We start from the raw sequence: 15,686 nt of genomic DNA on the forward strand, positions 1-15,686 counted from the left end.
GCTCTAAATCTCTGTTCACAAATCTTATAAAGTAATTAGATGTTCATTTTCCATCTATGGCATGTACAGATAATCGTGCACGCAAAGCTGAAGATGCAGCGAGGCCTCAGCATTCTGATATGCAGCTTGCTCCAACACTCACAGTGCAACAGCTGAAACTGATCATTAATCACAAAACAAAAAGGAGGAAATCATTTATATATGGTGCCAACACAACATGGCATTCAAATGATGCCAAATTCTCTGCTGTATCACAGTTACTCCATACTAACTACTGAATCCCAGTAAACCCAGGCTTACAGAGATACAATATATACCTATGCTACAGATGATAAATAGGAGAGTACAGAAAGTTAACTAGAAAGGGAATGATAACAAAGTGGCTACCACAGATTCATCTGCATTTGCAAGCTGTACCTCCACAGAAGCAGGATTCCACCAGGTATTCAGAAATGCTGTACCATAACCAGCAAGATAAGCATTCAGTGTGCATCCCCTTTTCCTATCAAGTCTTTTTTTTTTTTTTTAAATAACTCTCTTGGCTACTAGAAATGATAAACCAGAAGAAATCTTCATAAAGTAGCCTACCTCACATAAGACAGGAAATAACCATGTAGAAATAGGAAAATTCTTGGATGCTGAGAGCACTTGCAAAGATTTCTGTATCAGTAAAGCCAGAATCAAACCATTGTCAAGGTCTGCAACACCAAGTGCAGGCAAATCAATTTCTTGCAGGCCCACTACCTAGCTGAAACTGCCAAAACCCCTCAGGTTAGAGAAAAGGCTAGTTACTGATTTTCTACAAGACACTGATAAATCAGACAGGTAGCATGCAACTGCAGTGCTTGCTCAGATGGTAAAGAAGTAAAATTAAAAGAAATATAACAACTCTTTGATCAACTGTCTTCTGCATAAAAGTAATTAATTTGATGCCTGAATAAAACTTCTTCATCTATCCTCAGGATTAAAAGCAAACTGGTCAAAAAAAAAAAGCATTCAACTTTTCCTTGCAGAAATGACAGCCCTAAAATTTAAAAAGGGTGAATGATGACGACGATAACAACAACAAAAATACTAGCAGGCAACATTCCACCATCCTCCTCCTGCAGCATGGTTGGCTTAAAATAATCTGAGTTTGCTTCCTTTTCTACAAATTTATCACACAAATTTGTCCCCTAAAATGAAATTTCATACAGCTGTAAAAGTATTACAACCTGCAACCTTTATCCTTGATCCAATTTGTTTTACATAATTAGAAGGGGGAAAAAACCAAAACAATCACATGCCCCAAAACCGCCAACCAGACAACAATGTAGCACCATTTCTGCCTGCACTCTAAACAAGCCAGATTTGCATTTACAATGCAAGCTGGTAGCAAAAAATTGAAGCAATAAAACTTTCAGATCCCATAACAAAGATTTCACTAAACCTGTGCCTGGTGAAACACTGAGATGTGGAAGTGAATGCAACACAGCTGTCAAGTTTTCTCTGTGTTCTGCATGCAAAGACAGACTTTAAGTCTAATGGAAAATAACTGGGCAGAAGCGGCAATGAGTTGTTAAAGAAGTTAAACTATCAGAAAAATCCAGCAAACATTTAGGTGGGTAAAGACAGCTCAAGATAGCTCTAACTTGGAGAAGTCTAACATTTCAGAAGAAATTACTTGATGCCTAAGCATTAAGGATGTGCCTTTACTAAAAAAATACAGCTTGAGCTATTGCAGAGAAGAGGGAGGGTCGTCTGTACAAAGCCCTACATATGCAGCTGCATCCTCAATAGTGCTTTACTAGTCTGCATGCTGGGATAGATTTCCTGTGGGAAATACCATGTTTTTACTTGGCTGATCCACGAATGTGTGCGGGATTTGTGCACCCCAGCACAGAGCTGCTGTTTGTAATAGTAATACGACAACAATTCTGTGTGTAAAATAATTTCCAAATGCAGTTACTTATTGCTAACATAGATCATACCAAAATATTTGGCAGCAAAACCTTTCACCAGACCGAATTAATTTCTTCTTGTCTGCTTGACATTTCCTCTTCTTTTCTGTCCTCTAAACTTTAACTAGTTTCTTTAGATACGTTTTCCCCAAATTACAGGTTTTGTAGATCAGCCAGCACAACTGTACTAGAAGGCTGATGTCTGCCTTCAGCAAACTCGTGCACAGGCATACTCCTTATGGCATTGCTGTTTGAATACTGCAGCAAAGCAAAACAGAGCAGACAAATGCAGGGTTAAAGTGCCATTACAGGTGTTTTGAAGCATGTAAAAAAAAAAAAAGAGAGTATTACTGAGGGGTAATTAGGGCATGGCAGTGAAATATTAGCAGCTTGGCTGGCCTGCCTTTTAAAAGCAAGGCCCATGGACTGCCAACTCAGGCTGAAATGAAACCTTGGTAGCCTGTTGTTAGATTACTATAGCCTAGGCTAGACATTTTTGGGGGAGGTTGGGATATATGGGAGAACTGATCCCAGGATAAACACAAGCTAATTCTGTACTGGAGATACACCTTTGCTTTCCAACATCTGGATTTAAGCACTGCAGGTAAGGTTAGCTTCAGTTATTGACAGTTATATGCAACACACACCTACCCTGGAGCTTCATTTTTCAATTCAAGGCTTTAGGACTTCTGGAATCATACCCACAGACGCAGTAAGACAAAATGCTCTACACTACTTTCCAATGTCTTCGTCCCCACTGCAAATGGATGGGCTATTCATACAAGTATATGCAACACTTAGATAACGCCTATACCCCCAAGGCGGGCTGTAAGCACAATTGCGATCAGTCAGATTGGTGCATCTGAATTGTACTTGGGTTAAAAGCAACAAGTTACCTCTGCAGTGAAGAATGACTCTTACTACATGCCTAAACAGAAGCCTCACTTTTAAAAAACACAACCTTTATTTTGTAATGTTCAAAACAAAATAATGTATTTTTGATTGCTCTTAATATTTCTAGATTAGTTAAACTTATATGAAGGTAGTGGGATTTCCAAATGACAATTCACACTTCTTAAGAAAAAAAAAAAAGGCACTATTTTTTTCCCATGCTTTTAAAGAACATGAGAAAAATGCCACTGGTGTCATCCCAAGGACAAAGTTATGGGAAACTCAGGGTCTGTACATGCATCATCTGACATGGGGTTGTCATGGGAGCAAGCTGTCTAGAAGGAAGAATGTAGCAAATTGAATTTGGCAGTGAAAGTTTGGAATATTCCACAAGGGCTCGATGACTTTTTCCTGCCAGTTAGAATAAAGTCAACTTGTGTTAATGCAAACTGGGCATCTAGTGATATGCAAACTAGCAATACTACTTACAGAAAAGAAAACATCATCTCATATACTCATGCAACAATGAACAGTAAGAAGTATCATGGGTTTTCATAGGGTCACTTTTCAGAAGGGTTAGTTTCAAACTACAGCTGTGGCTTTCCACCCAGGAGCTATGCATACGACCCTTCACATTTGAAGATCACAGCATTATCTCAGAATCTGCCACGCTCCATTTCCTATTCAAACACCAGTGCTGTATCAATCTTTTCCTAAGTGTGCCATTCTGCAGTGTACCGCATTATAATATCCCAGATCATTTTAGTAATAATACAAAAGCCTGAGAATTACGTCAAAAGAACATGATGTCAACTCTATTTAAATTTTAAATAACTCTCATTGCAAAAAAAATTGCTCATAATTGTACCAGCAAATCCGAGCTGATAACTTTTTGATCAGCGCAATACTTGCTCTAAGTTTCTTGCCATTTGCTACTCACAGTAACCACATTAACACAGCTACATCATTTGTACTGAATCTTAATACAATTATTCTCACCTTAACCAAACATGCTTTAGCATGACAAATAAACAATCCTCATACACATGTACTTTCAATGCAGCAAGAACACTGTTGTAGCACTGTTTGGCATGTGAAAGAAGTCAGCACAAGAATCAACAGAGGTAAAGCTTTGACGGCACAGGCTTGGGCAGGAACATTCGAACCAAACAGGCACAGTCCTCTGCAGATTTTTATGTGCAAATACTACTGCATCTTTAAAATTAACTACACACATTAGGCGCGGCACAACCCCATGGCTGCTTTATTCCTGCATCAGTCTGTCTCACTGCTGAAAGAGGAGGTGGTCTGACCTCTCATCTCCACCAGCTGCTTGTGCTAGCTGCACAGTGTTCACCTGCTCGTGCTGAGAGTTGAGCCAGAGAGCTGCTTGGGCTGAAAATTAATCCACTTAAGAGACAAGGAGTGAGGGAGGGGGCAGTGGGGAAGAGAAAAAGGAGAATCAGTTTTCAGGCAGATCAAGCAGCAGTCAGACACTGGCATCAGGGAAACTGCATTTTTCTGCACAGCATTCTGCCAAATTAAGGCAAAAACGTCTCATATTTAGTAGGTTAAAGCTAACACACCTAGGCATATGTGCTGCAGTCACACTTGTAGTGTTGGCACAGTTGTTGAAAGTAATTAAGGCACATGCCTAATTTTTTCTGTGCTTAAATCTAATGCAAATTCTCATCTGTTTAAAGCCAGGCATCCCCTAAAAAATTTAGCCGACTGGTGCTTTTCAGAGCAAAGGCACTGCAACAGGAGCACTCAATCCAATCATAGTCATGTTAAACTGGCAATCGTTGATCAACAAGACTAAGAATAAATTCTCATCAAGTTGCCCATGTTATTCCCAGAATGTTTGAGATGCACTTCAATCATCCTCCCCTAAAAAACTTCTGCCACTCCAGCTTGGCACCAGAGATACGTATCCAAAAGCAAGGTAATTGGAAACAGGCAGAAATACAGGCAGAGTTTCTAGTGAGACACCACCTCTTGTACTTCCTTTGTAAAAAGCAGTGGAATGCAACAATAAGAGGGGAAGGATGTATTTCACCACAGCTTAATCCCATCGATGTGTCAGATGAAAGTCATTAATCCCCTGACATATTACTCAGCCAGTAACCAAGGAATCTTTAATAAGGGAGATGGTGGAAAGCAGTAGAGAGGAAACTTAAAATTGTTCTGTGGCTATTCTCAAGAGCCCAAATCCTACATGTTGATGTGCCCTGATTAGTAGATGTCCACATGGAGCAATAATTCATCCAGTGAAAGAGCCACATTGACCCCACGTGTGAGGGGAGAGGGTGGGGGTAAAACCTGATACTTCAGGCTCCCTTCCCCATCACACAGCACGCTGGCTCCTGCTCCCACAGCGTGAAGTGCCTCCCTGCCAGCTTGGTCAGCTCCTCAAACTGGGGATGCACCCCACCCTGCTCTAGCATTTATGAACCTACTGCAGAGTCCTAAGTGAGAGTCTATTAGCACCATCGACAAAACAACTACCACCCAAGAACAGAGTCATCTCTCCATCGGAGTATTTCAGCCTTTCTACTTACAACTTTTCCTATAATCATATCCGAGTTGTTTTTCAGTTCCTTTACTATGCCTCTGACAGTACCAACAGATTTCATTTTATTTCCACAATTTCTCCCATTTTATTCTTGAGGGTGTCTATCAGCAATAGAGAGACAGTCAAGGTAAAAACACTAGCAATGAGCAAGAGGGTTCAACAACAGGTGTAGAACTTGACTTACTGTACACTTCTTTTTAAAGTTATATATAAGTTGATGACCTTTAAAGATAAACACTAAAATGAAAAAAGCTGAAATGTCAAGCAAGACATCTTGAGCTATCAGCCAGGTGCCTGTGAATCAAGAACACCCAAGATCCAATCAAACTCTCCCACCATCTTACTTGTCTTTAGACAAATCACTTAAAGGCTTGATCTTCTGCTATTAAGAGCCTTAAGAGTTGACAGCAACTCCAAAACAGAAGGAGGTTTGGACCCTTACAGTTTTCCTCTCTGTGAAGTCAGGAGAATACTTATCTAATTACAGAGAATCTTGTGGAGATTAGTGTTTTGAAAAGTACTGTATGCCAAGTTTTAATCATCATCATCATCTGGCTCTGGAGACATTCATAATTAAGTGAGCATCCGCAACTTTTGAAATCTGACAAGTCAAAGAATAAGAAACAATAAGTGCTCGTGTTGCATAAACATCTGATTTAACAAGTAACTCATTGAGAGGACCCAACAACTCCAAATTTGGTAACTACTTTTAAGAAAAACTTAAGCCGCTCTTAATCCTGGTGTAAACCACTCACAAACCTTTCAATCTCAGCTCAGATTTTAAATGGAAGTAGCTAGAAAACCCCACCCCCATGGAATCAATTTCTTTACTTGTACCACAACTATCCTCACCCAAAAGAGCCCTTGAAGCAAAGTGACAGGAGGGAAGTGGTCATTTCCACTTCTTCTGTGTCAAGCAGTAGAAGCCTTGATGAAAAAACTATTACAAGAATAGAACTGCCATCCAAATCACTCCCCATGCAATAGCTGATGCAGTGGAGTAATTTTAAGAAGTATGTAATCAATAAAATGAGCTAAGAAAAAAGAAAAAGATGTAGAAAACCAACAAAATTACATGATCCAGACGCCAAAGTTGGAGCAAGGTTGGCAGTAAACTATTCCATTTGGATGGTTTAATCAGTGTCCTCCTCTGGCCTATTTTGGCACAAACTATTTTTCCCAGAGCATGCCTCATGCTTAATGGGAAAAAAAACCAAGGAAAAAAAAAAAACCCAACAAAAAAACCCAAATCAAACCAAAACCAAGTATAAGACTGAAGACTATTTTCAGGATATCTATTAGTATGTAATTTTTGTCACCTTTTATTCCTCAGAGGATCATTAACAGTTTGACTTCACAGTTGTAAGAACTGAGAGGCCACACATAAGCTTGCCAAGAGAAATGGAAGAGTATGTCCTTTAAATAATTTTGGTACCAAGTGTCATTTGTTTTTTCCAACTGATCTCTTCAGAGTTTTATTACAGCCAAACATTACTTACAGCAATCTTCGGCAACAAAAATCACACGACATGAAATATCTTCCCTCCATCCTAAACTCAAAACAGATTTCTGAACACAATTGCATAAACAAGAGACTGATAGCAGAGTTGGCTAGCTTTTAGAGGTTTATCTGTGTTTCAGCTGTGCTTTCACAACCTTTTAGAACCGAATGCCAAACATATCATATTACTTTGCTCATTCCACTCACAAATACCACATGTACCAATTCTCTCCAGGTATGAAAACAGCTCAGAAAATAGTGGCATACCTTCTTTTGATAGTGCAATAGTAGCTACATCTCTTTCAATAAGCATGACATAGCAAGACCTATTTAAAATAAGACATGTACTTATTCTACATGACTACAAGCCTCATTCATGGGGGTTGCTAGGTGGGTATCAAAAGGATACTGAAACGAAGCACAGGCCCCCTGGGCGAAGTGGGGATGCAGCAGCAAAGAGCAGAGCACAGCATAATGATGGCCTGATGCGCAAGCTTCCCCGGCAAAAACAGTGCTGAAGACTGAAGTCAATGTAAAGTATCTCCCTGGAAGAAGCATCATGATTTTAATCACCATCCCAAACTACGCTTTTTCTTGTACTTCTTGTGAAGCAATTTTTCCTGGTCTAATTTAATCACCCATTTCCATTTCAGATGCACATTAAAATGGTAGGGAAGGAACAACTTAACTACTCTAATTTTATGCTTATATATACTCTTCAAATAGACAAATTTGATGTGTAACTTAAATAGCAACCAAGCAAATATTTTAAGTGCAAAACTATGCATAAATTGCAAATATCAGAAGAAACGAGCAAAATTAGAGATTTTGGGATGCATGAGTAGCTGCTTTTCTAGTAACTTAAAATTAAAACAGGCAGTAAGGAACTAATTATAGCTACAAATAATGAAGGAATCCTGAATTTAGCAAGATATATTTCTGGGGAACCACTTGAAAACTAGACTATTTACTGTGCTTTCAGAATAGAAGGGTAAAAAAAAACCCCAAACAACCAAACCAAAACCAAATCAGAAATTTAGTCAGAAGCAGTGAGAAAACTTAATAAGGAAAAAAAATACCAGACAGCTTATACTGTCTGGCACAGAACAAGATACAAATGTGAAGTTGCATCCTCCAAACCTAAACTTCTGTAACCATTATCTGCACCACAGTATGATGCCAGTAAGCATAGTGTAAAAACAGCTATACAAAAAAAAGAAAAAAAAAAAAGAAGAAAATCTTACTGCTGTTACACCTTTGCTCCTAGTCTGGTAAAAATGTAGGAAGGCCAGAAAAGGCGACATTGCAAACCAGAGGAAATTATGCATGCAAATATTTTGAGAAGATGCAAAATATATTGTTAATTCACATATCACAAGCAGCAGCAGTTGCAAATATAAACAAGCAACAGTGGCAGTCCAAACATGAAACTGCATATGGGAGGGCCTTACTCCTGCTTGTGAGAAACATTAGAAGCACCAGTAAGGATGAAGTAACTCGTTAGATGAAAAGGAGCAGCCATGGGAAAAACAAAAAACTGCAAGATTTTTTTTTCTTAAAGAATTACATAGTCATCTGACATGCCTTCTACAAGTACAATTAACTTGAATTAGGTCTTTAAAATTGTTTGCAAAACCGTAAGATTTGGCTCTACAGTGAGCCCCACACCTACACGATTTTATAATTTGCATCATAAGTAACTGGATCACCAGGCAAACCTCCCCCTTCTCTATTTTTTCCACCCCTCATGGAAACCAACCAAGAAAACAGGATTAAATTTAGAACGATAAAATCTCTAATCCATGGCACCATGGTATGAGGGACTTCGTTTACAGCTCAGAGAACTAGACACTAAAGTAGTTTAGTAAAGAGATTATTTTCATAAAGTATTTATAATAATGCGGGATAAAGTACTGCAGGCAGCAGCAGTACCCAATTTGTACAAATGTTTTTGAGGCCAGAAGAATTACAGTTGAAGTAAGCAATTTTCAGAACAGCTATAATACAGAAAGGATAGACTCAGTCAACTCTCAGTCTGAATTGTCTTGCTAGTGTAAACACTCAATCACTTCAACCCATGTGCGTTTTAATCCTGCACTGAATTAAACATGGCAATGGTGATTTGCTTTGCATACATTTTCAATGACAGCAAGATTGTGACAGCTGTTCCAGACTGATGGCACAAATCCCTCTTTATGAAAGGTTGCCTAGCAGGCCAAGTTTTAAATTCGACAACATCCCAGACATCAGAAAATATCCTCTATGTCTCTACAGACATCTCAGTCTACAAAGCAGGTATGAAAGGATTTATATATTGAATATTGGCTCAAATGCCAGAGGAAGAGACTTGGCATGAGTCTGGCCCCTCGTTTAGATAAACTGGTATTTAAATATTCATATATGTATGTAAAATAGGTTTCCTTTCTGCCTCTGGTCATCACACAGGAAGACAATGAAAGGAGGCTTCAATGTTACTTGCAGTAACAAGTGTCAGAGTCCCTCATTCAGAGAAGAGAGGTCTAACTAGGAAAGAGTTCCTGACCAAACCAGATGCTCACTTAAATCTGTGAGGAGTTAATTGGGAGAAAAAAAAAAAACAGCTTGCAGCAGCACGATGATAATGTTAAAGATCACATTCCCTACAAATACAAAGATGAAATTTAAGTCTGAAGCAACAGCTGTTACCACAAACAAAACTGTTGCAAACATCATCAATAAAGCTTTCAAAGCCAACCAACTATGCTGACAGAAAAAGGAGAAAAGCTGTTACTGTACCAACTATGAAATGCATTCAGTAGTTATTAGTTGTTCCCAGCAGGGAGCAAACATAAGACCAATATGGTAACAAGATAGTAGAAAATGAGTGTGACTGCAAGATGTGGGCAGAATTAGCAAGGGTCATTTGATTCCCGCATTGTCTCCAGCTAGGCAGAAAGCTATGTTTAGAGGCACTCTAAAAGCAAGAAACAAGACAAACCCTCAGTCATCCAGTTTTCTCCCAAAATTGTATTATAACATATGTAGAAGTTGCTCATTTGATGCAAAACTCACTTGATGCAATCAATACCTTCGAGGGCTGGGTGCATACAACAAATTAAACTTCTTTTAAAATTGGGTATTTGTTCATAGATGTAAGCTGACCTGAGCTCATAAAGTTGGATCATTCCCTGTGGTGATGATGCCTTTTTTCCAGTTGAGTTTCAAAACACATCTCACAATCTATTTAAAGATTTGTAGTCTAATTTTTACAATCCTAATTCTGAATTAGAGTGCAGTTAAACAAAATTCAGCCCTGTATTCAAAGGTAGCTATCCTATTTTAAAAGAAAGCAAGCATTGCATGACTACTGTTAAGTTTTTAATTTATAAAACCTGTGAAGTGAGGAAAAAAAGGCAGTAATTTAATTTCCAATGAGAAGAAACTATCAGAAACTCCTGTGCAAATTTCCACTTCATATTCCTCTTTCACAGGTGCTAAGACATTGCACATGACATGCAGGGTAGCAGCTGGTAAATACAAGTTACTGCTAAGCGTCTGTGTGAACCCGCACCCACTATGACACATTACCTGTGTCTTTATTTTGACATGATAGCCATGCTCCTAGGACTTAAGACGGCCACCCCTTACCTTATGTTTACATATGTATTTTCAATGTAATTTGTTATCAGATATATTCATCACTTCAGAAAATAGAGGGCACATCCTGTCAACCAAATCAGACTGGCAGTCTGCCATCCTGGTGAGCTTTAAATAACAAACTTGATGAACTTTTTCACGTATCATTGCAATGGTTCCATACCTCAAAGTGAGCTGAAAATTGGTGCACAAACATGGGATTCCCAAGGAATGGGAAATTATGAATGTATGTGTCCCATCCCTTACAACAAAGGCAAGCAGTTGATCATATTAAAAACACAAAATCCCACAAAACTATGAGAAGTAACCGCCAAATAACAGTTGCTCGTGCTGATTTTATCACTGCATTAGGACTTCCCTTGAAATAGTAATATTTTGATCCCATTAATGGTCGTTACTTCAACTGCAATTCTTAAAATCTATGCAGTACAAAATTACTCAAAAGCCCTCAACCCATAAATCGCATTGGCCAAAGCCCTCAAGCAGATAGTGAGATTTTTGGAAGTAGTCTTGTGAGACCTAAACACATTAAGTATATTTAACAGAAAATGCAGCTAAACATCCTTGACTGCTTCACATATCTCAAATAATTGTTATATGGTTCTTTAATCATCTCATTCAAAGTTTCAAATTTCTGTTAGCCCCCACATGCACAATTCCTCCCCCCTTTCCCAGTGGAGCTGTTAGTGTCACGTCTCTAGCATACAGGACACCAGCAGATTAAGGAAGCTCAACAGAAGCACTATCTTCAACTTATTCCATCTTTCAAAAAAATGAGATGTGTCACGAGACACTCACAATGCATCACTATCTTGCTTTTATCTCCAGTTCTTCTCCTCCAAACACTGCTCTTTTAAAGTGAAGTTAAGCATCTACGCAAAGTGATGAAGTAATTATAAAAATAACAGTGCACGTGAAATTAGAATAATTCAGTGAGATGCAGCAAGTCTGTACAACTATAACAAACACTTAGTAGTTAGAATAAGCTATTGATTTTAGCTAAGTTGCAAGAATAGCAAGCATAACACGAACTGCAAATATTTGTCACCAGAAAATGACTAATTTTGTTTGATAGTTGGGCTACATACTTAAGATTTGTTTAGATTTAGAAAGCCTGCCTGTTATTTAAATACTATGTCCTCTTTTTAAGTGTATAACTTGATAATCAAATTCAAATACGTGGAGAGATGTGAAGGTTTACTCCTATTTAATGTAGTAACAATTACTTTACTAGGAATCAGGCTAGACAAAGGGAAGCATGGACTGGCACATTTTCCAGCAGAGAAGTAGATAGCCATTGACACAGCAGCCTTCAATGAGTAAAGAAATCCTAGTACTGACTGCCATTATGCTATGAATACCAGGAGGGCTCTAGTAGTTTAAAGAAAACAGCATGTAAATTTTCAGCTTAGAAGATGCATATTAATTATACTAAATAGGCATCTTCTCACAACATTGTCAGTATTTTACATTTGTAAACACAGCCTGTTCCAGTGGCAGTGACTAGAAATCCCTATTTATCCAATACAGAACAGAACGAACACAGAGTCAAATCCCTTCAAATAAGTCAGTACAGGAGTGTTTCAGTCATTACAGACAGATGATGACAGGGATGGAGATGCAACTATATAGTTTAGTCGCAACGTCCGACTAAGCCCTTAACCTCTCTTCTGAGACTTGACAACTGCAGGTTCAGTAAAGACTAATCTTACATCCCAAACGTCACTGAACTGTTGGACTGAAGAGCCTTGGCCTGCTATCTGATAAAAACTGGATATTCACGTCAGATACAGGAGGTTTTGCACACCTACACTGCAACGCACAGATCTGACTATCATTTACACAGACCTACCTGAAGAAGCTCCAACTATCTGATTTGGGAGTGGCAGCCACCTAACCACGGTAACGCAGGTTACACAAGCTGCACGGGACTGTGGCTAAATACTAAATGCTTCACTCACAGCGCTGCAGATATACTGTTGGACTGAGCACATCTGTACAGGACGAGGCCACACCTTTGGACTGCAGCTCTGATGTACCCAGGGGATTCACTTGAGCCAGTTGACAGCTGATAGCTTGGAAACAGCACTGCTAGGCCTCAGGCCAGGTCTGAATCAGTACTATTAGGACTGGAGAGTATTGGCTGTTCTGGTTTATTATTGTGCCCTTCGCAGAAAGCAAAGTTACACCGTGACATATTGCATACGTGCAGGTGCAAAATCACATACTGCGAACAGGAAACAGCATTTCCAATTGGCAGCAACTCACACAGTTTTGCGAGGAATTAATCCCGCGTTTGGCAGTACTGCTATTTGCCACTTGGGGAGCACTGCAACAGAGTGCTGAGTCATAAGTCCAGCCTAACCTGTAGCAAACCTCTAAAAACGTCTCTGAAATGTACCTCAGCCTATGCCATCTCCGTTTTTGTGCGTGTCCCCTACTAAACGCCACTCCCTTGATACTCTTCATCTGCAAAAAATGCAGCAGCATTTCAAACACCTAAAAATCTAGGCAGATTCTAAAATAAGTTATATTCTAACAAAATTTTACTTACTGACATTAGACAAATGATCTCTATTCAAGATGGGCACATTACGCTGAAATGACAGATCGACCTCACTGGGTAGCCATCCTCTGAAACGCATGAGGCAGTGCCCTACAGCACAAGTGTGGCACAGTAATTAACAGCTGTATCAAAAAGGATCTAGCAAAAGGGGCCAGAATTACACATCCTTGTCTAAGTTTAAATCTAGTAATTCCTGAAGTCAGCACCTTGAATATTGTAATCAAACTAATTCTTGGTAGATTGTTGGATGTTATCTCCTAGATTAAAAAAAAAAGAAAAAAGAAACATAAATGTAAATGTTGTCATGTGTAACAACAGTGGTGTTTTTCACCATTCACTACCAATAAAGTCCGAGCAATAAAGCTTTAGTTCGATGCTTTCCCACCTAGGCTGCAAGTCTGCAACAACCAAGAAGTGGAGGAAGTCACCGGCAGGACAGTAAAGCTCCTGTTTTACATGGCATCAGAGACCAGGGCACAGAAATGGGCACCTCCGGCCACATAATGGTGTCCTGCCTCCCACTATTCACAGCTGCATTTCAGCACAGCACATGCTGATACTATTTTGGAGCATGTGTGTTACGGTGTAGGAGATGCGAGGCTGGGAGGAAAGACAACCCCTGCTCATCGTGTTCACATGCTGTGAAAAAAAAAACCAAAACATTCTAGCACAAAAAATTCCTTTGATATTTTTGCAAGCAAGTCACAAACACAGTATTTTGAAACGGAGCGCCGAACAAATTTAGAAGATTGACTGCAAATTAAGGGGCTGCAAAAGCTTCTTAAAAAAGGTCTTCAATCCTTTACAAGTGAAAGTGCTGGCCAAGAGAGAGATGGTTGCAACCCCACAGTGACTGGGACACATTATAGAAGAAATCCTCATTTCAGTTATCTTATTCCCCACACCATTTTGCAAACATCATACCTCCCTCTAGATTTTACATTTAAGAACTACACAGAGCACTTTAACACCATCAGAGATAACTATTTTCTGCTTTTTCTACCTGTCTGCATTTTGACCAAGACCTTTATCCATCTCAAGTGTTTACAGTCCTACCTCACTGACATTGCTGCCCTACATTAAGCATCAGATCTTTCAGCGCACACCAGCAAGGAAGCACAACCACACCAGTTAGCAGCACTACTGACCTCTGTCAGTTTGTATCTACTGGTACAGTGCAAAGCAATGCTCTGGAAATAAACGCAACTATTTACAAAGGTGAGAAAATCATTACTGCCATATTACCAGGCAATATGCCATCACAAAACCAGTAGGACAAGAAATGCTTAGAGCAGAATTTACTTCATGAATATTTCAAATTGGCCTTTCCTGAATGAAGGACAGCGGTCAGCACTGCCTGTTAGAAAGGACTGTAAGACAGAATTTATTGCCAAGGCATATGAATGCTATCCACAGCATTAAGGCTGTTTGAACATTAATATTTAAGCATACTTTTAAACTAAGCCGTTTAATAGCTACAGTTAGTCAAGTAACATTTTACGTTACGAGGAGTATACACCGTGGGCTGAAGATCTGTCAACCAAAATCTATACGGTTAGTTGATTTAACTTCAACGGTTACTAATTATTTAGCCCAGAACCTCGACTGAAAGACAGGCAGCCTGACAAGTTGCCTGTATTTCAACAAAAAACAGAGTTCAGCTAGGTTAGGTTTATACCTACCCGTGATGAGGTAAAAAAACCACCCCAAACCCTGAATCACGATTCTGTTTCATTAGCAAGTCAGTGCCAATCAAGGCCCCACTTTTTGCCCACCTGAGTTTGGATTCACTCGCTTGTTGAAAGCAGTATTATTCAGAACAAGAGCTGATTTTCATCTAATCATACTTAACATGAAGAATGTTAAAACAACAATAGTTTCCTTCTTAAGCATGTTTGATACTGCTGCCATAACAACATGCAAATACTTCAGCTTACAACAAAGATACATTCATTCCACCCAGTGTTTATTACCATGCCTTTTGATAAACCCACTTTATATTATTACTTCTAATATATTTACTAATAAAAACAGGTGAAGACTTCCCCTACATTTGAAAATGTACACGAAATCTTTTTAAAGGAGTATTATTTTTACCAGAAGCCAGTAAATAAACCCCTATTTTAAAAAAAAGCGTATTTGCCAGATATTCAAATGAAGCTATAAAGCAGCTCTGACTCTGGTAGCATAAATAAACTTGCTGAATGCTTATTTGTAATCCCAGGATATTGTATTACAGTAGTGCTGTCAGGCTACAAGACAGGAATTTCAACGCTAGCGAGAACTCAAACCCATTCAAGATTTTTATTTAAAGAAAGGACGGATTTTCGCGCAGGCAGAGCATTCACGATTAATTTACCTAAATGGCCTGTCGAACTATAACAATAATGCGAAAAGGAGCCACGAAACGCTGCCCAGCACCTGGCCAGATGCCCCGTGTTTTCTGTCACGGCCCGGCCGAGCCTCCCGCACACGTTTCGGCTGCCCCACGCCCCGGCTGCGTGACAGCTCGGGGAGGGCTCGCCTCCCCCCGCCTCAGGGCCGGGGGTCCCGGAGCTGCCTCGGCGTCAGCTGAAC

General features: G+C 39.4%; 1 protein-coding gene across 3 annotated transcripts in view; it reads right to left on the reverse strand.

The window, feature by feature from the left end:
• Positions 1-15,686, reverse strand: part of VAPB (VAMP (vesicle-associated membrane protein)-associated protein B and C) — a 33,039-nt gene that overhangs the window by 16,920 nt on the left and 433 nt on the right. The gene's annotated exons all lie outside the window — the stretch shown is intronic.

This window comes from Haliaeetus leucocephalus, unplaced genomic scaffold, assembly GCF_000737465.1.
Source record: "Haliaeetus leucocephalus isolate CR32 unplaced genomic scaffold, Haliaeetus_leucocephalus-4.0 Scaffold273, whole genome shotgun sequence".
NCBI classification, from domain to species: domain Eukaryota; kingdom Metazoa; phylum Chordata; class Aves; order Accipitriformes; family Accipitridae; genus Haliaeetus; species Haliaeetus leucocephalus.